Source organism: Grus americana, chromosome Z (genome assembly GCF_028858705.1).
Source record: "Grus americana isolate bGruAme1 chromosome Z, bGruAme1.mat, whole genome shotgun sequence".
NCBI lineage: Eukaryota > Metazoa > Chordata > Aves > Gruiformes > Gruidae > Grus > Grus americana.
The window spans coordinates 51,017,026-51,042,375 of NC_072891.1; the positions used below are offsets into that span (position 1 = coordinate 51,017,026).

General features: G+C 38.3%; 1 protein-coding gene across 8 annotated transcripts in view; it reads right to left on the reverse strand.

Moving 5' to 3' along the window:
- Positions 1-25,350, reverse strand: part of CDC42SE2 (CDC42 small effector 2) — an 87,540-nt gene that overhangs the window by 56,686 nt on the left and 5,504 nt on the right. For 6 of the 8 annotated variants that reach the window (XM_054811012.1, XM_054811019.1, XM_054811013.1 and 3 more), the window contains exon 3: positions 15,503-15,575. The exons of the other annotated variants lie outside the window; for them this stretch is intronic. The gene's annotated coding sequence lies outside the window, so the exon portion shown is untranslated. The remainder of the gene's footprint in view (positions 1-15,502; positions 15,576-25,350) is intronic. 8 annotated transcript variants of the gene reach the window in all.

The window sequence follows — 25,350 nt, forward strand, 5'->3', positions numbered from 1 at the left end:
CCTGGAGGCAGTGGGGATAGAAGCCAAAAGTTTGAAAACAATAGGAAGAACAAGCCAAGAGACCCTTTTGTGCTGAGTCCACCTCTTCCATACAGTGGAGGTGAAAAACACCTCTTCAAAGTGATTTGAACTAGGTGCTTCTTGCTGCAGAGTCCTTTTACACTTACGTTCCCAGAATTTTTGTTGAAAGACGGTGCCGTGCTTCCTCCTCCTGCCCTGTGTTGTTCAGGTCTCCACACTAGTCTGGCATGGTCTTCAGACACTGCCCTTACCTACTTCTTGCTTTCCTATCCCTTCCTCAAGAGTATCTGTACTTCTACCCTCCATTCACACATATGGTGAGGAAAAAAACATTCATTAAATATTGGATTTTGTAATGGCCAAAATAGTATCTACATGCAGCAGACATTAGCAGTGTGAAATAAAAATCTTATCACTGTAAGATAGCACAGCAATGAAGTTACATTCTTTTTCCCATTGTGGGCACGTCAATTCAACTGTCACATTACCTGACAGTATTTGCTTATCCACACTGAATGAACACTTTCAGGTACAAAGACCTAGCTCTGGAGAATTTATTTGGGAAGGAGGAAAGGTAAAGGGAAGAAGTGAGATTATTTACAAGAAAACACATTTGAAAACAGTATCAGCAATTGTGGTACCAGAGGCATACATACTGTCTCCAAGCAATCTCTCCTACATCATTTTAGTTAGTTACCTGCTTGCAAACAGGTAAGCAAGGGAAATAACACACACACACACAAAATCCTGGCCTCCTCTTTCCAGCCTTCTGACCTAAACAAAACCCCTAATGGAAGCCTGAAAAATAAAGTGTTTTGACCATGGTGTTTCTCATGCCAAAACAATCACTAGACTAGTGATTGTTTATCTGCTGATAAACTTGAGAGGCCCTGAATAACAAATATGAAATATAATACTTGTGCTTCCTTGCTATGAAAAGAACGCTGCTGCCACACAGAGTAAGAATCTTTATAAATATAAGCATGAAGACTCAAGTGTTTCTCTCATCATTCAAAACCATTTGCCCACTTGAAACAGGGAAATACAAGTTCCTTTATTCAAGATCAACTACGGAAGTTTTCCAGACAGCCAACAGCCAAAAAGGCAATCTTTTTGTAACACAGATGACAAACCCGTAAGGAAAATGGCAGCAGCAACCACTGCTGCTCTACGTATCAGGAAGGACTGCCAGGTTCCTCCAAGACCTCTTTTGTGAACTATGCTGATGAAGACTGCAGAACAGGCTACAGATAGAGAAGTGAATTACAAGGCTTTGCTCATGATGGATTTAACATCAGATGCTTCCAAGTTTAAGCTTGAAAAATAAATGCTTTGCCAACACCATCTACTTTGTTCTCCAGTGCCTGTTGTCTTATTCTACTCTTTTGACAGGCAAACTTAATCAGAGTTATTTCTCTTAGCGAATACCTGTTCCCTAGACCACAAGGTAAATATATATTAGCAATTCAGAAGGATCATCCTGACTCCAAGTGGTGCTATGGAGAAACATGACAGACCATTAAAATTACCTAACATACAAATACACTATCTTTTCTGGTACTGCTAGGGTCAGGAAAGCCTATGGATGCTGGTACATGCTTCCCTTTAAGTTAGACTCTACTTGTGGTTTGAACACAGTGGGACTTTGTCCTATGCTGGGATCACACCAATTTGGAGATACAAAGCACTAAGTAGCACAACAGCTTCATTTTCTCTCAGGAACTGCTGTGGCAAATGACCAAGAAAGAATTAGACAAGTTTGGGAAAGATAAAATAGCCCAAACTAGCACACTGCCTTTTACAAAAGAGGTAAGATGGCAGATTTTTTGATTTTGAGAAGATGCACTATTTTCTTTAGTCCTATGGAGACTTGCCCTTTTCCCCAGTTACCCTGAACGCTGAAGAAGTTTTGCAGTCACTTTTGAAGAAGAGATTGTAATAGCTATGAAATATATACAATTAGAAAATATCTTCATACTGACCTTTACACACTTGGTGGTGAGCATTCTTTCTGCATGCTACAGAACTGCTGGCAAACTCCATTATTGCTTAAAATTTAAGCTGTAAAATTCAATGGAATCCCCTGTTCAAGAAGGGGAAAAAAAGAAAGGTCTTTTTTGCCTTCATATTTCTCTTATTTCTGTTTTGCTGGGTTTGGGGGGTTGTTTGGTTGTTTTTGGGTTTTTTTGTAAATCATTTAAGAACATCTTACTAATTCACTTGTCTAATTCTTTCCAGTGAAAGGTCTGGAGATGAGTCACTAGGGTTTTGCTGGAGGGTACAATCAAGTCTGCATGTAGAACTGACTTAAGTACATCAAATGAAAAGCAAGCAGCAAGCACTTTGACTAAATTGTCAAACAGCTGTAAAGTGACAATTCAGTTTACCATACAAATTTTCCTTATTTTGAATGAGATCCTATCTCCTCCAATGCCACACAACTGTTCCTTTTTTCTTTTCAGCGTGTGGGGGACGTTTTCCTTGCATCTGCTGACAGATATCCTGTGTGTATTTGGAAACAAAAAAACCCAAACCCACACACCAATTCCTTTGCCTGGGATAACAATTTTTATCTGAAAGCTAAGATTAAGGTGTAAGAAGTATGTATTTAGATAAAAGCTACAGTTGCTCTTTAACATCTTTTCCCATTATGGTTACTCTTTCTGAAATAAAGAAAGGGACTGTTAAAGGAGAGGTCAAACTCTTTAAATTTGCAACTGCTTTCACTAGCAACTTCTGCAAAGAGCACAAAATACAGTTGTTAAATCTAGCATTTTAGTACAGCCTGAAGTCCTACCCCAGCCCAAAACATTTCCCTCATTTTTCCTACCCCTCACAAAAATACTGAGAATTCTATAATTTGAGACTTCAAGTGTTTCCAAGTATTTTACAGGTGCCAGGCCATTCCCTTTGCACTTTCCAGCAAGTCAACAAATACACCCAGTGAGGGAACACATTCTTCCTAGCTTTCACCTTCAGTCCTCTTTAATTGCTCAAGCCGAACATAGAACAGGTGAGGGAAGAGGCAAAAGAAAAAAAGGAAAGCCAAGAAATGAATAACTCATCCCATCTACAATCAAGCTCCAGTAAACCCTGCTTGAACAGTTTAAGATGATGTTGTTCTAGCTTTCCACCCAGGTCCTGTGCAGGACATTACTGCCTGTGTAGAAGAGTCAGTGGAAGGGAACGTGCTCCTGACTTGTGGTTGCCACAGGTCAGCACACTGGCCTGATCAGAGATCATACAGGAATCATCGCATCTGCTGCTCCGTTTGCTCTGGGCTCCGACTTAGAATCAGCTTGTACCACAGATGTTAACAGACTGCATATAGGAGGGAAGAAAGTGGAAGAGAAAACAAAACAAGATTTGTACCTATCTTGCCAAAAAATGGCCACTGCATTTCTCAAAATACTGGAAAACAGAACTAAAATAATCAAACTTTCCATGTCATCATTCTTTGTTACAGTAACTAGATGAGCACGATGCAGTAACAGCACCTTCACTGGCAAGGTGCACTTGCTTCCTAAGTGGATTTGATTTCCCCCTTTTCTCCCTGAAACGAAGGGGTGATGGCTCACACACGAGGTTCAGCATGAAGGCCAGATACGGCTGTGGTCTTTTCACGCAGGATAATCAGTCACTTCCCCAAAGACCTCTTTGTCTGCCACTCAGCCACAGATCATTTGGTTTAAGGTATTCATTATTCAGTCTCTCCTTCAAACAAACGCCCCCTCTCTCCCAGACGTGCAGCCAGAACTGTGGCTGGTGAATCACTATCCACAGCTGGGTAATTAATGAAGCCTATTGTATTCACATCAGTAGCATTATCCCAATTCATTCACAGGACTTCCCATGCAAATAGATTGCTGCACCTTACAAATGACACAGTTCACATTAATTTATCTAGAAAACATCTGTCACAATAGGCACAACCACCTTAGAAACACCAATGCAAATCTTGCAAATAGTCTATGAATATATATACATATATATACATTTTTTACAATAAATTAGTTCCTCAAACCACTGCTTCTTCAAGGATTTTGTGCATCTACACTACACAAATCAGCTCAAACTGAATTCCTTCATGGTCTTTAACTGGTGACAACGACTTGTGCGCTGTATCAAACAGCATTGTAAATTGTCCAGGAAATACACTATCAAGTTAAGACTCTAAAATCACACACACAAAAAAAATAATTCAAGGATTTTAACTGTTTGTTACAAGAACTTACAGCGTTATGTTCAATATGAGACACTCCTAAAGCCCAAACCAAGATACAGTTAAGAGTAACAAAGCCACCGGCAAGTCATAAGCCATTGATTCATCTATGTATTAAAAACCACATAGACAGATTTCAGTCTAAGGGTTAAAATTAAAAAAGAAAAAATTTCCTAGAAAGAATAACAGGCATACACACACAGAGGTTCTTCTAAATACATGCTACCGGTTTAATTTGCTCATCTTCAAACATGGCCATGCTCCGTTGGGAAGCTGCCCTCATTCTTTTCTCCAGGCCCTTGTTGCTAGGGTTGCAGCTGCGCACACGTCTTTGGAGGGGGGCACAAAGGGTTTCATTATCCACTCCTCTGAGCGGGCACTGCGTTCCCCCTTCTCCCCCACCAGAAAGAAGGCAGGCACACACCCCCTGCCAATCCGTGGTGACCATTTACATATGAAGAGCTGCAGAAGGGATCCTGTGCTCTCACTAAACTGCCTGCCACCACCACAGGTTGCTACCCTCCCCTCCAGGGAAGGGTCTTCAGAAGCTCCTCATTTATGATCCAGTCATCTTTACTCACAACTTGATGGGAAGACAACACTGCACTTCGACTTAAGAACTAGTGAGATTTTTTTTTTTTTTTAAACTAGGAAGAACAGTCTCCTAATACTGCTAATCTTCCAGAAAGAGTTGTGTTTAAATGTCCTGGCCTTCTCTGGGACATACAGATTGAAGATGCAGAACAGAGAAGGTCACAATGACCAAACAGGCACACCACGCTCTCATCTAAAGCACAGTTCATTGACACTGAACTACCTTCTCAGGCCTTAATTTAAATCTTTATTGGCATTAACAGCTGGATTCATTCAATGCATATCTTTACACAGTTGTGCCACTTGTGAAGGAGAGAGGGATATGAGCACTGTTTCCATTCAGAAAATTTAGCAAAATAAAGAAATAAATTTAAAAAAAAATTAAAATAATTAAACCCCAATTGTTTCTTGGACTGGTCTTGATATCATCTTGCTCTTGAATGCCAGTATATTGTCAACAATTTCCTGTAAAGGAGTTGTTCAGCATCTCTAGTGTCAGAGGAAAGAAAACAGGCAAAAATAATTGGTTTTCACTCTGGACTCCTCTTCCTCAGGGCAAAAAAATTCATTGTTGAACAGCAGAAAATGAATAGAGAAGAGAAAGAAATGAACTCTCCATGAGAACCCTGAGTATCAACACGTAACACCTCATAAAACATGTTTTTTTGAGGCTATGTGCAAATAAGTCATTTACAATGGAAACTTAGAAGATTTATTTCATGGAAAGGAACCCGAAGTGATCATTAATTTTGCATTAATAAGCGTATCCGGAGAGTACATGGAGTGCAAAAGCATTCTCACATAGGTTGTCAGACTATTCCACAGCAAGAGGTAGAAAGGAAATCACAGTTTTTCCAGGCCTCAACTAAAGGTCAGACTAGTTTTTCACTTGTTATCAGATCAGCAGTCCTGTACCTGAAGGTCTGTCTCTTTAGCAATGGTGGAGGAAACATCTGGGATTTGTGCCAGCTCTGAGGGACCCAAGCCTCCATAGAAGGCAATAGAAATTGCAATGTTTGCTGCCCGTAAGATTACCAGAACATCCTGGCACGATTATGCACTTAGCGCACTCCCAAAGAGTCAGCATATGACAACTTCCAGATACAGTCTGAAACTAGAAGGCTGCTACCTGTCCCATGATCTGACACCTGTGATCTAATACTGGAAGGACCATAGGCAGAAGTATGATATTTTTAACTCTGTGTTGATGCAGGACATTTGCAGACAGTCTAGACTATTTCCTGGTAACCTTCTGGGAAACAGGTTAGATGTTCTCTAATGTGTTTGCTCTTGGTACTTCTGCTGAGGTCTTTGAGCCCCATGTCGTTATTTCTGAATGGGCAAAAAGGAAGGCAGACATGAACAGGCCTAATTTCTGTAAGGGAATGTCTTTAAAAGTTCACATTTTGAAAAAAAGCAACACATTTACAGTTAACTGTCTCAGTTCTGTGTAAAGCATTTTATAACCTGGGGGGAGAGAGGGAAGGAGTGGTCAGTAGTTTAAAGAAAGAGATCCTGAAGAATACAACTGGTATTATTTGAGAACCATGACTTGAAAACTTCTAGTGCAACAGAAAGTTAATTGTTCTTCTAATCCAGAATTTGTGATGCCTTAACCTACAATTGTGGGCTTTCTTCCATGTGAATATCTCATAAATTTTTAAAGTAGGTATACAACAAGATCAAAAAAAGGTACATATACCATGTTTATTTATAGTATTATGTATTTTAATACTTGATTCCAACAGCTCTTTTTCCTAGCCTGAGCTTATGCCCCTCTCTGTCTCCTGTTGTATAGCTCCATAAGTGGGATGGTAGAAAAACTGGTAGGAAGAACTTCAGTTTCCATGTTAAAAGTATACATTTGCTAGAAACCAAGGAAAAACACCAGTAAAACAACACATGTATTTCACATTGGGCACAAAACAAGCCAGAAGTAACTAGAAGAACAAAGAGGTAAGTGTCAGAGGAGCAGTAGACCACCACATAGTGGTGCTGAAATTCTTCTGTAGTGAATAATGCTAAGTTTTGTCAAAAGAGAGTGAGTCTACTTTTTATGTCACTAGTACATCCATTTTTGAACATTTGAAATTAAGTAGTATGTGTGTATAGTATATTTTTTATATATATATGTAGGTAGGTATCTCAAGCATTCCAATTGCTTTAGTGAGATGTGCACAAAGCTATCACCCTCAACTTGAGACTGAGATTTCAAAACAAATGCTGATTTAACTGCCTTTATAATATACCAACATCCTAGAAAGCTGCAAAATTTAGGCAGCACTGGTAGCACCAGTAGTAACAGTCAGTGCATACTGGTCATCAATTTTCACTCATTAATTCTGTACTGGTATTTTGATGAGGAAAGAGACAAAGTGGGATTTTTGCAGAAGTTCTGAAAACAAAGGTCTAAAATACTTTCTTCCATTTCTTGATGAATATCCCATTTTACTGTACTACTGAAAACATAATATCTCAAAAATGAGGTACTTCCTAAAATGTACAAGTACTAATAGCACAACAATGAAACAGTGAAAAGCCTTTCAGAAGCTTTTCTGAGAAGTTACTGCTCTTGACCTCTGAAGTGATGGACATTTCTTCTTCTGCTGTGTTATTGAACATGTCCTCAGAATATAACTGGTTTCTGCAAAACAACCTATTATTTCTGGATATATGTATCTTCCTTCTAGAGGATTCTCAGCTATCTGAAGAAAAAAAAAATGCAGTGAAAAAAACCAAAAAAACCACTTCCACACTTGAGTTCACCTTGAACTACCAAGTTGGTAATAGCTGCAGTGTTACTCTACTGTAGAAGCTTCCGGTAAGTAAACGCTACATGACTTTGTGAAATATATACGGAAATGAAAGTATATCAGTCTCTAGAGACTGGAACAAGCACATGGTTTTGTTACAGTTTGTTTGCAGACATATAACAAAGTCAGATTTTTCTGCAACAAAGCTTTAAATCTGGGAATTTGATGTCTATTTACAAGTGGTTACTAGCCACAGCAATGCAATGTATTAGGTTAACAAAGATCATCCAGGAGCCTCCACTACTACATCAGTAATGCGTACCAAGCCCCTCATCCTTAAATGGCACTACAGTTAGTTTCTGCAGAGCTAGCAACTTTTCCCACAGCTTCTAAAATGTTATTAATTAGAGTTTTCTCCTGTGCCACCCCATGAAGTACTTCATAATGTAACATTATCCAGCAGCATTCAAATTCTGGTGAATCTGGTGATCTAACAGCACCACCACAGCAGTAATGACTGCTACAGCTATTCTGAGATACAAGCAGCTGAAAGGAACAGGAAGAGACAGAAAGGTAAGAGGAAAGGTTATAGTGTTATATTGGGAGAAGGAGAGAGGAAGAGGAGAAGCAAGGCAGAGCAGAGCAAAAGAAACTATACTCGCGACACAGGCATGAGGTTTACATACAATATAAAAGAACCGAGTGGGAGAAAACAAATAAAAAATGAAAGAAAGGAGAAGTAAAAGCACTTGTAATGATACCACAACGGATAACTCACTGCATAAGAAGCTTTGCTGAAATATATCTAAATATCCAGAGGCAAAGATAGTGCAGGAGATATCGAGGAGGTAGATAGAGAGCAGAAGAGGGTACAGAAACAGAGGAACCATTGTATTTATAAGAGCACTTGTTGACAAAATAATTTTCTAGACTGGCTTATCTGAAGGTAAATAATGAAATTTTGACACTAAATCATATTTTTCTTCTATAGCAACTCTGTTAACAATGAAAAATTTCAACAATCTTCCATGAGTTGTTTTCTTTGCAACAGATAAATCAAGTAATAACATCTGTGTACAGTCTAATCTGGGGATCTGCACTTGAAAACTAGCTGGGACTACAGAGATTGATATCACAGTGTGGCTTTTCATTTACTCGTTCAGTCACAGTCCATTAGAAGGCAGAAAACATTCAGTAACAACAGCACTCCAGTCTCTTGTGGCATCTCAAGTTAGGAGCCTTATGCTAGAAGCATCTCAACACAACTTGAAAGTTAGGTAGTCAGGTTTTCAGAAGTGCCAAGTACTCGGCAGTCTCCACTCCTGATTTTTGAGAAGCAGGTGCTATTCAGCTACAGACTAGGCTTGCTGTTTTACAAATCAAACAATTCCTCTGGCACCCCCGCCTCCCAATAATTAATTACAATGCTTCTCCATGCCTCCACTCCCTCTTTTGCATAAAGAAATTAAAAGCTTTTCATATATGTGTATAGCAAATAACTATCACCCATGCCTTCCTCTAAGAGAAGGTATTTCACATTTCCACCTCACCACAGTAGAAGCATCTTCCCTAACAACAGTGGCACTAACTTGAAAAGACTACTCTTAAAAAAAGGGGCTAGGCTGGCATTAGCATTCACTAATTTTTTAATTCACTCACATTAACTAAAAAGCAAACAAAACCCCTAGTTAAACTCCCCCACCACTATTTTCCTGCCTGAGTCAATTCAAAAGCAGCATTCCTCTTCTGCCAGTCAATGGGATTTAAAGAAGTTATGGCTTGAGGCCATTCTTCCAGTTCTTCAAACTCCTGCACCAAGGTGAGTCAGTGTGCAGTTCACCCTCTGAACATGATTCATACTTAAGGTTGGTTGACCCAACTTGACTAACAGAATAACTGTTGACAAATACTTGGAGTGAAGTCTAACAAACCAGCCTCAAAAGAACGGTTGGTCATGCGTAATCCACCCAGAGAGGGGCACGGATCTGTTATGCAACAAGATTAATGGAAATACTGGCCTGCTTACCCTTCCTCTCCAACTTACTCTATAATAGATAACATTATTTCTAGTAGGATTAGTAACTGGGAATCAAGAAAGACTAGAAGGATTAAAGGCTGATATACATTTCAATACAGAAACAGAAGTTGTGCTTTTGAACTGCCTCAATCAAAAGAAGAAATCAGATTCTTGAAAAATGCTGCAGCTACTAGCTCATGCTTAAGGAGGTAGGAGCAGCAAGAAATTACTTTGCTCATTATATTTTTAAAAGAAAATGAAGTCACAGAATATGATTTGAATGAAGCATATTCAAAGAAACTAGATCAGTCTCTCCTGGACACAGGCTAGCATCCAAACGGCTCAACCAAACTACAACAATTCTGGACATGAGTAAACATGCAGACTGGGTGTCTGTGAAACTGCAGAAAGGAAGCAAGACATCTGTGAAATCTGCATGGTCAAAGCTGAATGTTAATAAGATTTTCAAGACAGTATTTTGAATCTATGTGCCAAAGTCCTGAATAAGTGCTTACAGGAACACAGCCCTCCTTCAAAAGACATAGCTTAAAATGCTTTTCCTATTAAGGGAGTACCCAGTAAGCTGTACATAATGTTAAAAAACAAAGCTAGAAAATAAACCATTCTATGTCTTTCAGTGTGCTGTAGCAACTGTTGGTTCAAAAGACAACATCTGAGTGGAAAAGTATGTTCTGTGGCAAAGATGAACCTGAAAGTTAAATTGGGCCATTAGCAAAAGTCTGTTCATTACTTTCTCTTTCCTTCTTGATACGAGATCATTTATGTAGAAGAAAATATTATCCGTTTCCTTCTTTTGAAGAATGTGGGCAGTTGCCATGGTTAGAAGCTCCACACGAAATTCAAGAACAAGATTTAGACGTGGTAAGGGAAACGGATCTGCTCCACTTGCATTCACTTTTGCATCCAGCCTACTGCAAAGATCAGATTTTTAGACTTCATATGAGCTCTTCTCTGCCTCCGAGCTACCTAACTTACTAGATTTTAGGTATCTCAAGTAATTTCATGCTGTAGAATAGGGGTCCTTAGTTGTTTGATACCTATAGCAATCTAATTTAACAATATAGTGCACGCACATCGTCTGGTAGCCTTTCTGAATGGACAGGCATTGCACATTGGAGGGTAACTACAAACCTGGTGTACAGAAGACAGTAAGAACTAAACAATTTGTGACAAGGACTATTAACACTCAGCCTGGGCTCTACCAGGAAACAGGATGCCAGCGTTCAAGTAGCCCCAGGACGTTTGTCCTTGGCATTCTGACTGCAGAGAGCATTTTGTCCTATGCGTAATGCAGCAGGTGGGCTTGGGGAATTTTCTGTGGAGACGTGATTATCCATGGTGGTAAAAGCCAGAGTTACACTCTTAGGCTTCTTAGGCTTTGTGCCTTAATTACAAAATGGCATATTTTTTTCCTGTCTAAAATCACATATAAAAACAAAAAAATGATTGCAAAGTACAGTGTGTGTTAGAGGGCAGGAAGCACATACAGGTTTTTCAAGATGCCATATTTCACACTGTACATAAGCTTAGTCAATTTAAGGAAAAGATTACAGCATATGACTGTACTTCCAGAAAGAAAAAAAAGTCTTATAGAACAGAACTTCCAATCTGTTACAGATACTTTAAATATCATTATAAAGTACATTCTATAGCTAGTTAGCATGGCTAAATATAAAACTTCAAAAATGAAATATCTCTCAGGGTGTATATATTCAATATTTCAAACTACAGTAACTACACATGATGCAGGTGTACCTCCTAGCATCATTTCTTTGTGGGCCTCATGCTTTTCTCCCCTTCCCCGTTACACTGCAGGATGGCTTACCCACAAAGGAGGACAGACCAGTTTAACTAATTTAGACATCAACCAATATTCCTGACACACTCTCCTATCCTACTTTTTGTTTACTATTCTCTTCATACAGACAGATGTAATGAAAGTTGGCTTCCATGACAGCAATTTTCTTATTGATGGTCTGCGATTCCTAGCTTTCTTCTGGTTTATGGTCTCCATTGGCACAAAGTTTCAGTGACTATTCCTTGTGTTCCACTTTACTGTGAAAAGCAACAGCAAAAGTTGTACTGTGGACTTCTGTGTTAATATCGTTCAATTGGATCAGCTGTGCTCTACTTCAAAATACAAACAAAATGTTTCAGGGGAAAACACAAAACTGTTTTGAAGACCTGTGTAAGAAGCTGAATCAGTTATACAATCCAGGTGCACCCCCAGTGATTTCACCCAAGTTTAACAAATGAAGGAAGGACAGTCAGATAGAAAGACGGTGCAAGAGACAGCAGTAATGAAATGGAGTAATAGAAGAGCACAGTTTTGGGCCTCTGTTGCTTCAGAGTTATTCCACGGGATTAACGCAATGACCAAAACTCCGAAGTTGCAGGTAGAGGTTAAGCTAAAGTGAAAACTAAAAGACCTTAATTAAACAAAATGTTAAAATCCAACATTTTGTATGATTTTTTTTTTTTGCTGTGTCCTTAACGTGAACAGCACATACACATTTCAATTAAATAAGTGAACTAAAGCTTCTCTTTTTGCCATTGCTCCAACTTCATCAATCAATTATTAAATTGGAAATTGAGTCATACAGAATTGATGAAAGTGTGGTGAAGTCTAAACACTACCTTATAAAGGAAACTAAAATCCATGAAAATCTTACTTAGAAAAGACAGCCCATGAACAAAATTTGAAAACCATATACTACAAAAGCAAGGTAATAGAAAAGACATATTTCACATTTTGAACATACGCAGGCTTTTCTGTGGCAGAATCGAGACATGAACACAACACGTGAATAGTCTGCTAACATGTTAGGCTAGGACTTCTGGCTGCAAGAGTTCACTACAGAAGTGTTGCCGAGGCTTTTAGTGCTAGATGTAAATGGAGAAAGGGTTTCCTGGACAAACTCAAGTCGTTCACTGGTATAAAAGCATTTATCTAAAATTCACTACCCCCAGAAGAGGGAAAAGAATTTTTTTTCCACTTTCTCCCCCACTCCAGTATTCTAGACCTTTAGCGAACTAAGTGATAAGTAGCAATACTAGAATGGAAAAGTTAAGGGAAACACATTTTTTTTCTTTTTTTCAGATTGCTATGGGTTTGCTTTAAGGAGTTGGAAAGTATGTGTTTCAGAGTATCATGAGACCAGATGAGGAATATAGTAACTATGATGAAAAGCCACAAGCCTTAATGCATTCTCCTTCACATGACTGGAAGTACATCCACCCACCTTGTAGTCAAAGTCATGTGACATGAAACACTGGCTATGTGAATGAAGATGAAAGTCCAGCCACACAATTGCATAGGGACAGGGGATGGAAAACATGCGGGGTTCTAGGTAAAGAGGCAGCATGGAATGGCCTTGGTGCACTGTCCTGCATCACCGTCTAACACCCTGTCAGTTTGAACCTCAAAACACTTAAATCAAGAAAAACATTAGCACTTCAAGCATGTTTTTTTCAGGCTGGAATAGAACATACTGCAAGATGTTTGTGGAGATTTTATGCTCACCAATTTCATAGGTGTCAGCAAGGCAAGTCAGGAAGGCTGTATTTCCTGACCTGTGATTGAAGCTTCCTGCAGACACTCCTGGAGCACTTACAGAAAGGGCAGCCAACAGGCTGGGAACACCCATTGCACTTCACTTGTTTCTGGCACAAGAATGAAATACATATGTTTTCATACTGTGGAGTTCTCCTTCTCCCTGCCTCCCTCTGCTCCAGGGGGAATCACCACTGACTGACACCAGTGCTTCAGGAGAAGTCTGGTCTCTTCCCCACTAGGTCTACGTGCAGCAGCTTTCATCCATGCCATGCCCTCCTCCTGCTGCTTTCAGTACAGCCCTTATTCTCCTGTGGTAGTAAATATTCCTCCTCTTTTCCTCTCAGTCATCTTCTTCAGACAGACATCACCATCTCTTACCTGCCCTTATCTCCCCTACATCTGCTACCCAACTGCCTGCCTTCTCTTCTCACCCTTTTTGGTTGTGGGGTTTTATGGAGTTGGTAGTTTATTTTAAAATTACCCAGTTGGGCTACCATTTCTTTCTTCTCTCTCTGCCCCCTCCTGACAGAGTCTCAAGGACAGAGATTCCCCATTCCCACACCCCATTCTCATTCTGCCATGAATCCTTTTTTGCATAGGGCGAGTATATAACCGTGCAGGGATGCTCCTGAGGCACAGCAGCAGGCAGCGGGCCAGAGGAGAAACCCCAGGGCCAGTGTGGGAGGCTGCAGCTCCTGCTTCCACTTTGGGATGCCACTTCCAGTTTCAGATGCTAGTAATAAAACCACCTCCTTGTCACGTACTTCTCCAGGGTAAATTCATGTGCAGACTCTTCCTTCCCCAGGCTCTCTGACAGAAAGATTTTTACAAGTAATAGTGAAATCAGAGCTGAAAAAACCCCAGGTGTGTTCACAGAAAGGAGGTGCGCAACATGAAGGATAAGCCCAAACATGTCTGGTATTGTCAGTGCTACTGAAAACACTTTGAGTGTGAGTTGTCAAAGGAAAATGGGGGAAGGGAATGAGAAAGAAGGAAATAGACAAGGTAATGTTAGCCAATTGCCTGTATTTGAATGAAATTCAGCATACTTTGAGTATTTTTAGGTAAAGCATCAAGTTTGACTGCTACTTGAATTACATACTTCATGACTGGTGCTCAAAGGTAAAATAGGTATTTATTATGCAGTACCTGAGAAGTGAAATAATGTTTTGCAGGCTTTGCTCTCAATGCAGAGAATTGTGCAATGTGTTCCACAAGTTACGCCTCTTTCTGAGGAAGCAGCATGTGTAAGAGATTTTTATGCACATTTCCTAAAGTACTGTTACCTAACAGAATCCTCCATGGTTCATTTGGATTTTTAGACATTAAAATATAAACCAGTAAAGGAAAACATTAAAGTAGAATTTACAAGCTTTAAAATCAAAGTCGCTGTACAAAACTAAGCTCATCAGAAACTAGTAGTAGTTTCAGGGTTTAACTGTTCCATCAGCACTCATGTAATCCCCAGAAATTAACCCTACATAAATGCACCGCAATTGTATCACTTAAAGTCAAATAGGAATAGATCTATCCCAGAATTTTGCTGGAGGCAAATTCAGCTGATTAACAACACTGGCCATTCATCTACATTATTTAACACCACACCAAAGCACATGTACTTGATAGGAATTAGAAAGTAGTACAGTCAAGCTGGAATAGGTCCTTCAAAGCTGAGCAAACCAGGATAAGCAGTAGCATATGATATTAAATCGCAAGTTAAATTATTAAAGCCATGAAAGGTATCACACAAAGAACACCAAAGGAGTTTTGTCATCTTATTGAAGAATTAGGTATTGGAAATCTATTTAGAACCAAGGAATAGGAACGTGAAATTGACATAAAGTAATTAGCAAACCCATCAAGAATATACTTTGGTAAGAAAATTAGGGAAGGAAATCTAGATAAAGTATATGTGGCTGCACATACCATGAATACCAGAGTCTGCTGGGGCAAAAAGACAATTTAATGCTGTCACAAATAATTCGTTACATTAATTGAGGGTCACAAAGTACTTGGACCTCCTGTCAAAGTTAGTCTGAATTAGTTATGAATATTAATAAATCTGCTTTTATTATGAGCACAAAGGACATTTGTATATTATAATTCTGCTGGACTTATCAGGGGCTCATCACCAGGGAGGCACTTGAAGTGCTGCTTAGAATTCATGACAAGAGCCATGAAGCTAGATCCATTCTACTTAAGGTTAAAATCCAGATCATGCTTTGATGGCTTTGGTATCACAATGAATATTCATAGATCTGTCATACGTGCTTACCTCAACATTTAAACTGAAAAGTAAACTCACAGTATTTGCATACCTGAATTTCACAACTTCAGTTACTCTAGTCCCTTCTTTAAGCAGCAAGTTATTCACTGAAGAGATCCCCAATTCTAGAGAGCAAGGAAGGAGGAAAAAAATGTCATAAGTAACTATCTATTACAGCTCCTAATGCAAATTATTTATAACGAAGAGCAATGTAACTTCATATTAGCAGGAAGAAAAGAAAACAGCTACCAAGAGGTATAGTCAGGAGTTTCTCCAACTTCTCTCCTTTGCAGAGCACCACAGATGCCAGAGCTACTGCTATATGTGAATGAATTCAAGGGTTAGAGGCTACCTTGTTCACTGCAGCGTTGAAACAAACCTTCACTGAGTTGTGCGGTCTTAGGTGCTCTTTATTCTTATCCTAATATGTTTACACACTGTTAAAAATTTATATATATAAAGTTATGTGTGTGTATATATAGATACGTACTGCATAAAGGAATAAACACAGAACATCAGTTCAAAAGTAGTAAGTACTTAGTTTTGGCTGCTCCCTTTGCTAGGGTCAAACAACATTAACAGGGGCTGGGGGAAAGGCCCTAAGCCAGATGTATATTCCAACATTTGTGTATGCAAGATTTGTTAGATAATCCTTCTTAATATGAGCCTTCAGAACACTGGCAATACCAGATAGTTCAGGAAATAACTGGTTTGCACTAAGTGCCCAATAAAAACGTGTAAGTTGGCAGTTAAGTCTCATGACATGTGTGAGGTTTAGCAAACAAAACTCTGTTATTGAATTATTGTCCATGACATCTGCTACCAAGTTCAGCAGTTCTCAGTAAAAGGAAGGATGGATTACAAGTACTGCAGGCAATAACAGAAAGGAAACACGTTCATAAGAGCTGGCTCCAAGCAACAAGAATCACTGCTCTAGAATCTGCTGTTGAAGTAGCAGCAGATTATTTACCAGTGTTACACCTGTATTCAAAAAACAAAACAAACCCAAACAAACCAGAACACCCCTCCATTCAGAAAGCATCCACCTATAATGACAAACTGTCATGATAGCATGCATATATCAGAAATAGGCTTCAAAACAGACAGAAGCTGTGAGGAAAGCTGAAAACTCCAAACAATCCAGTTAATGTTTCAAGTGTTCATGTAAAAATAAGGTAAAAGTAGTAGTAAATAAATTTTCTGCATCTCCTATGTTATGTAGGACAATGTTCTGTAGATTTAATTATAAAACAAAACAAAACCAACAAAACACAAAACTCTCTTCTACATTTGAGCTCCCTGGTGTTTTGTCTTTCACACTACACGGCAAGACATTTGCTTGCAGACTTTCACCAGGGGCTTGTTTGTCATATTTCAGCCCTTCCTTGCTCACAAATTAGGGAACCAAGTCTTCTGTTTTTTCTCAGACTGACATAAGCCAGATTTAAAAAGTAAAATTAAAGCTTTTTATCTTTACCTCTGTAGTTTTCAGAAGAGACTGTCAGAAAATGTACAGACTAGAAACAAACTGCTGAGGCAGATGAGAGCAGGTAAAAGACTATAAATGAGGAAAAATGGTAAATCAAGAGAAGAATGCTGGGGAGGAAGAGAAGGAAGAAGGATACTTGTCTGGACAGTGTTATGTGTCAGAGACAGAAAGCTTTGATCAGCATTTTTGTTAGGATAGAAATTCGGGTGGTCAAAAAAGAAAGACTTCACAACAGTGGATTACTAAGAGGAACAGTATTAGGAATTGGCTATAACTGCCTTCGTGAAAATAATGTTTGATGATTGCATAGCCCTGACAGTGACACAAGGAGACTCCGAGTCTCGTTCCTTTGGCTAAGGAGTCAGACTATATAAAAGGTGCAGAGTTACTGGGTGAAGGGCTAGAGAACTGCAGGTCCCAAAGATGGGACATGTAGCTGAAGCAAAGCAGGAGGCTATCAACATAGTGGCAGAGGCACACAGGGAAAATGCTTGGGCTCCACATAAACAATATTCAGAATACCTGTAAGTAGAATTCTGATGATTTTTCTCTCCCCTGGTAAAATAACCATATCACAATAAGCTGTTGCTCATACAAAACAGCTGAGCAACTAGCTTGTAACACATGACACCACACTGCTTGCCTCACAAATTCAGTAAGAAAGCAAATAAAATCCTTAATGCCAGCAAGGCAAACATACATTTTTAGAGTAGATGTCAATTTTGTAACTGAATTGTCACTGAAAGTTGGCTACCTTCTAGTTAAAGACTCTGTGGCCAATATCTGATATACAGATAGGAGAACCAACTAATTTAACTTTAGGTAAACATGGACCTCACTCACATGCAATGCAACTGAAATCAAAGTCGAGAAAGATTTGTATTAGTAAATTTTACTGAGAGAAAACTTAGACCATTCTGCATTATGAGATGTTAGCCCAGAGTACACATAACATCCTAAAAACATGTAAAGACTGCAATTCTGTATAAGACATTTCAATATGCAACAGTATTTTTACAAATGAGCTAATGGTAGATATAACAGTATCTTCATTTCTGACTTCTAACCCAAATGTCTTCCTCCAGAAAAACAAAGTAGAAAATAAATGAATTACACTTTCCTAAACTGAAGCATTAGAAATCAAGTGCCATGCTGTAAGAGCCGCAGGACAGAATGATGAAAGCCATCCTTGTACAATCACATTTTAAAAATTCAGTCACAAATGAGATCTGGAGTAGTAGGCGTAAGTCATCGTGTCACAGCTATTTAGAGCCCCAGATGAATGAAGCCTGTAGACTAAACCCACATCCTAATGGACAACTTAATTCACAAAAACACTTCTATAAATGGTAGACTTCTAGCCTGAAAGGCTACTAAATGAACTGCATAGAGTACGAGCCAGCAGAGTGGAAAGAACAGTTGTTTGCAGGTACTGCCAAGGCACACTACTAATCAAGCTGTAACCACTTTCTATGAAGTCTCGACAGCTTATTGCAGACTTGCCCACATCACTCCTTCATTAAGAATGTCATTTATAAATAGCAATTGTCTAAGTGTTAGCATTTGCATGACAATCTGAAGCTTTGTGCTTGTCTGAAGCGATGTTTTGCATTCAGTGTACTTCCTGTACTTCTAAATAATAATTAAATTACTGATTTAACCAGTTACAAGAAATCGCTAATGTTACAACATTAGCAGGCAATTTTGTCATTATCTAACATTATCTGCTCAGATGATTTCTTATTTTACTTAGTCCATCACAGCTTAAAAGTCATATTAGCCTTTTTGAGAAGTTCAGTGTAACACCTGTCTATGAAAACAAAGATAAAGTACAAATCAATATGGTAAGTGGCATACGGATTAGCTTAGAAAGGTGAAACATATCTATTAGTACAGTGCTGCTTCTGAAGAGACACATTCTTTTAGAAAACGCCACAGAAGTCTATTTTGATGGGGCCGCTACAAAAGTGTCACAAGCATTAACAGACTTGAGAAAAGTAATGCTGTTATTACCAAGTGTATCAAATTCAGAGAGAAAATCATTAGAGCAGACCTATAACATTTTCTAAGTTGTTTTCTAATTACACAGAACAGGTTAAAAATTGATAAAGGACTTGAAGACACTATATATGTAAAGTGTAAGCTTTAAAAATGCATTTGTGTCTTAAGGAAAAGTATTTTCTAAGCTAAAGAGTCCATGAGTTTACAATAGATGAAGAGTTAAATAGTCTGTGAACACTTAGTCCTTTCCATTGGAAAAAAAAAAAAAATCCAGACATTGAATTTCAGCAGTTTTGTCAGTTTATCCATAAGAAAAGGATACTGTAAACTTTTTTTTGGGTTTCATTAGAACATCTGACTTTTTTTATCCTTTTGCAAGCTATTAAAAATAGAACTGGAAAAAATACCAAGGATTAGTTTTGCACTTGCTAAGTAATTTCCGTATCTGTACGGACACATATAGTATATAGACACAGATTTACAATCGTCTTTCCATTCCAGTCAATGGCAAAGTCACATACATACAGAAAGCTACAGATAGCCAGTAGAGCATATTTTATCATTGCATTATGAAGCTTATAACTGGTACACCAATTAATTTAATATAACCATAATGAATGTGAATAAAGTTAATAAATGTCAATGAGTTCAGAGCTGTGCATACTTGGAAGCAAAAGAGCCATAAGTTATGTAACATTAAATATAAGTTGAGGCACAAAGAATCATGAAAGCTTGTTTTCATTTCTCCCATTCCTATCAGAGGGATATAAGTCTCAAAATTAGAGTCCTTGAGAGGACAATATAGAGGTGGAGTTTACACTTAGATATGCCTGAAGGGGGAAGAGACCTCTGTTCACCAACTTAGCCTAGAAGAGGACTTGGGACAGTAGCCTACTTCAACTTATCTCTGAATACCTTTTCCCCACCTCAAACATTGTTTTTGAGAGATCCTTAGAAGACAGCAACATTAAGACACTTCAGTATTTTATAACATTTACATTTACCTCCACTGGCCTCCAGAAATCTCCCCAAGAAAAAGAAAAGCAAATAATCCTCCTGGAAACTACTAGGAGTCAGACACATAGAAGGCTGACCTCCAGGTCATGTTTATCCATGCTGGCATCAAGCTTTCCTATTTCTTCTCTGTTCCAATGAAATTCTTTGGGCTCAGTGGCACAGGTGTGTCTGTGTGGATGATGAAAGGATGACACTGTATGAACACACTAAGGACAAGACTGAAAGATACCTGGGTCAGAGGCTGGGAGTGCAGAAATTCAGCTATATAAGGTGTGAAATCTTACATTTCATTCCAATTAGACACACTGGATTTTTAGTATGGAGAAACTCAGTATATATTATGATGTTTGACAGGTTAAGCCTTTCATAAAGGGAAGGAAAAAAGTATCTGTGTGCTAATACTTCTTTCTCAGATTATTTTACTAGCATACAACCTAAATCTAACAGTGATATCTTTTGCTAAATGTAAAGACTTTCCTTTTTTAGAAGGAAATGGCTGAAAGACACTAACACTGTCAGGGGTTTTGGTGGGAGGAAGGTGCATTTAATAGCATGCTTTTCCAAAAGCAGGTACTGTGTTTTCATACCTGCCAACATCGGCTTGGAGAACCTGACATGAATAACTTAACTGATTTATGAGATAAAGGATGTAATTTACTTAAATTTTTTGCTTCAAAAATCTAGTATGAAAAATCCCTTAGCTGTCTGCTTTGAATCACACAGGTGACAGTCAACCTGTGTGCTACTACAAGTCCTGTACATAACAGAAGTAGAAAAGTCGAAGTAATCAACATAACAAGAAACCCCAAACTACAATAGATCATTGTCTGAAGTGCTATCGACCCTGAAGTTTTGTCTTTTAAAGAACTATAGAGATATCCCCTTAGTGGACATTAAACATCTCCTCCTTCAACAAGCAAAGAAAGGACCTATCAACTCACTAGCTATACAAACAGCTCCACTGCCTACAGAGTGGAGTTCAGCCTTCACAAGAACCACAACTTGTTTTCCTAAGGCAAAAACTTTCAAAGTCATTGCTTCCCACACTTACCCTCTGGAAAGGAGGAGGCCTGACATTTTGAAGAAAAAATCCTCACAACATAGTAATAAGCACTACTATGACAGACTGCATATAACAAGTGAATAGTGTTGTAAAAACAAAATACACCAAGTGAAACCCACTCAGGCCATCTAACACAAAAGTCATCATAACTTGGTCTGCATTTTGAACCAGTTATCAATGTCTCTGTAATTCTCAATAGCAGTGGGCCAGTATTTTTAAACTAGTAAGTTACGGCAACTTATTAAAATTTGAGACATTCAGTATAGTAACAGGGAAAATAAATCAACCTTCATGCAAGTCTCTTTTTATTGGGGGTGGGGTGGGGAGGTTTTGTTGTTGTTGTTTATTTAGATTACAGTAGTAAAGAACCAAGAAATGTCAGGTTTCACTTATCTCCCCACCACAAAGCAATAGCCAGTTTTCCTTTAAATTCATAAGAATTAATAAGTTTCTGTCATCAGGACTAAGGGTAAGTATTATAAACCAGTTTCAGCACTCTAGAACAGAACACAGTTCCTCTTGAAAATATTTTTTAAAAAAATTTTATTTAAAATAGCATTGACTACACTTCAGAACTAATTCTGTGTCTAAGGCAACAACTGCATGTACAAAAGCATCCAGACAGGCTTACTCAAAACCAGGAACCTTAAATGTTCATAATGACTTGTAGAAATCACCAGGACATGATCAATTAGTAGTAAATGTCCTTGGTATGTGGCTCCAGCTGCAAGACATGGACTTTTAAGCTTATCCGTAAGTTCTTAGAGAAGCAACAAAGAAGTTTTGAAGTTCCTTTGCTAGATTACAAGATTCTTATATGCCATTTCCTTAACTGAAAGAAGACTCAATGATTACCCACATATCTGATTATTTCAGTGGATTAGTTTCATAATCACAAATCTGATTAAAAATCAGACTATAAGCAGTATTAGCTGCATCATATTACTTTGTTTTTAATTAAGCAAAGAGCATATCTACATCAAAGAACAAGCAGTGCTAGTGGCACTGAGCATATGCAATATTAACAGATTCTGTTAATGCAGATTCTGACTTTAGCCTTCCTCCCACACACACACACACACACATTACCATGGTGATTTGCAAAATTTACTGCCTGGGATTTTGGAACAGTACAGTATTTAAAATGCCCTCAGCATCTTTGAATAGATGCAAATACAAATTAAGTTACATTTAAAGAGACAATAAGCCATAAATAGTTCGATAAAGCCGTCTTTACAGAAGAACACTGACAAAAATATCTTCATATGACCTGAACCAGTAGAAACAAAGCAACAAAGCTTTCACATTATGCTTTCTGTCCCTGAAAGAAAGGGAAGTAAGTTTAAGGATTCAAGAAAAGAAATAACATACATTCAGTACAAGAAACATAATCTAGAACCTCCCATTATCTCTGTCAACATTTGAGTAGCTATCTGTGGAAGTGTCACATTCAGAACAACGTATTTTCTTGAAATGAATTCTTAATTTATTTACTATTTCACTAAAATGCATACTTGTTTGGACTATAACAGGTCTATGCCTCTTGTGAGTTTCCCCCACTCTTGATGCAGTTTCCTTTATTAATAAAATTTCAACATAATTTTCTACAAATTAAAAGAAAAAAATCATCTTAAGAAATGAGGATCATCTTACTGTGAATCCATACATACCCTGATAGCACAGAGGGCACAGGACTGTGAGCAAAGAGGACAACTCTTAGTTCTTGTGCCCAAACAAACGATAGGTTAAACAAACAAATCCACCACAACCTCAGGTATCTGTATTGTCTTGTATATACAGTGATAATGTCTCATACTTTAGTTTGTAAGCACCCTGGGATACAACTAACACAGTTACGATTCAAATGAAGAAATACAAGGGACAAGACTTCATCATAACTGCTACCTTCAGGTAATGGCAAATATTACCCTTGCAAATGCATTCTTGCAGAGATGCAGTTGATTTTCTTCAAAGTTGTAATGGATTTAGGATCTCAATGAAAGGTTCACCACTAACTTCATCATATACAGGGTTTAACTTGAAACAAAGGCATCCCTCACCACCCACTCCTACTGACTTCCCGGGAAAGGCCTGAGTAAGTGGAAGCATCACTTAAAAAAATCACACATGGATGAAGAAGAGGCACCAGTGCAGGGATTTACAGGCTCTTCTTTAGAGCTCTCACAGGAAGCTTGGCAGTGGTGGACACCAGGGGATGGCCCATGTGGAAGAACTGCGTCGAGTCAATCACACATTTCTCGACAGAGCAGCTGTACTCACATACGACCCCTTCGCATTCACCTCAATACAGTCTTAAGTCCAACTAACATTTTTCAAGAGCATTACAAGGCTTTACCCATTACAAGACAGCTTAGCAGAAAACAAGTTATAATAGCATCAAGTAGCAGAGCTGGACACACTTAGATTTATCTTTCAGAATATGTCACTCTTTCAACACAAATAAAGTCTTGATTATGCAGCAGACCTTGGTTGTACCACTGACATGATCAGTGACATGCTCCCACTGTGAACAGATCACCTAAACATCTGTGTAAGATTCATTTTTGATAAAACAACAACAAAAACACCCCCAAAAATAGAAATAAACCAAAGGAATGTACTACTGCTGACTTAGTCTTCCATTAGCTCCACAAATTATTCCCCCTATATGCTTGAGGACCAAAAAAAAAAAATCTGATGAGCAATGAATTAATGAAATACCAAAACTAAAGCAATTATTTGAAGACTGCTCTCTCCTCCCTCCCCTTAAAAATTAGAGGTTATTTAAAACAGGTATTTCTAAACCTTTCTTTCAGTCCACTGTAGATTGGTGATGATATATCCAAGAAGTCAAATAAAAAGCAAGTAAACTCCTGCTTCTGAAATACACATACTTTCGGCTGGAGAAAAGAGTTTCTATTATAATATCTTAAGATCTGTTTATACAGTTCAGGTGAACAGGACTGCTCAACTTCAAGTTACTTTCTTACATCAATTTTTTTTTTTATTTTCTCAAGGCAGAACAAACCTTATAAAACTCAGCTTATTAGAAAAGGACTTCAGCATGGAAAAAAAATGGCAAGACACCATTCACTTGAAGGGTTAAGAGGAGAAATAGGTAGTTGAGCTCAAAGGAAAAATTGTTCTCAGGAAGCCTTAAAGGAATAGGTGGAATTCCTTTAGCAAATGGTATTTGATGAGAATAGCTGCATCACTTGGGGTCAATTAAAAGAGATGCTGTTGGTCAGCACAAGAGTTATGGAACATGAGCCATAAGATAAAAGGAACCAATAAGCATAACAAAGAGCCTTCTGCATTTAATTTTTCAATATTTACTAGTATGACTGTTTTGATGAGGGAGCCAAGTGAAATTTATGAAAGTCCTGGTTTTGCACAAGATTTAGACAGCCGGTCTCCAAATTCAGTGGGTTGAGTACAAGAAAGATGACAAGGAAAAACTTCCAAAAAAGATGTGAATCTCCTTCTCTGGAGATATTCAAAACCCACCTGGATGTGATCCTGTGCAACCTGCTCTAGGTGATCATGCTTTAGCAAGGGGGTTGGACTAGATCTCCAGAGGTCCCTTCCAACCCCTACTGTTCTGTGAAAACTGTATCAAGCCCATACAAAGATAAGCCTGTACTTTATGACAGAAAAGGCATTAAGTTTAAGACAGAAATCACCAACTTCATTCAAGACAGACACTTTTTTTTTTCCTAGGAATTTCCTGGGATTTTGACTGGGAAGGCTTTGGTGACAACACACTTTCTATTCTGTGGAAAGAAAGTTTTCCTAAGAAAACATTTCTGAACTCTATGTAATAACTGATAAATTTCAAGGCACTGCAGTCAGAAAAAAACCCCATGTTGAGTTGTACAGTAATTTCTAAGAAAGCACAAGATATCCAGCAAACAATGATGCAGTCTGTAATCAGTTATTTGGTTCATGCATTGTTTTGCCCTTGTACTGTGATTTATATACTGATAAAATAAATAGCTCTTTGTTTTAGCCTAAATGGTTAGAGATACTTACAGTATTTTATCCCTGCTTGCCTAAAGTGTGATTGTAAGTACTGTAACTGTTTTGCTGTGAAAAATTATTGGATCAGAACAGTCATCACCATGTGTAATCTTCTCCCAGCATTAGGAGCTCATTTAGATATTTAGATCAAAGTTTCTCCTTTACTATGCTAAAGATGAAGTACAATTTTTCCTCCAGCACCTCTCCTCCAATGCGGAGGCAACATTTTATACAGTGCAAACAAACCTCATCATGGGCCATGACACTTCTGCTACAATTTATGCATGGTAGGGGAAGGATTCAAACACTG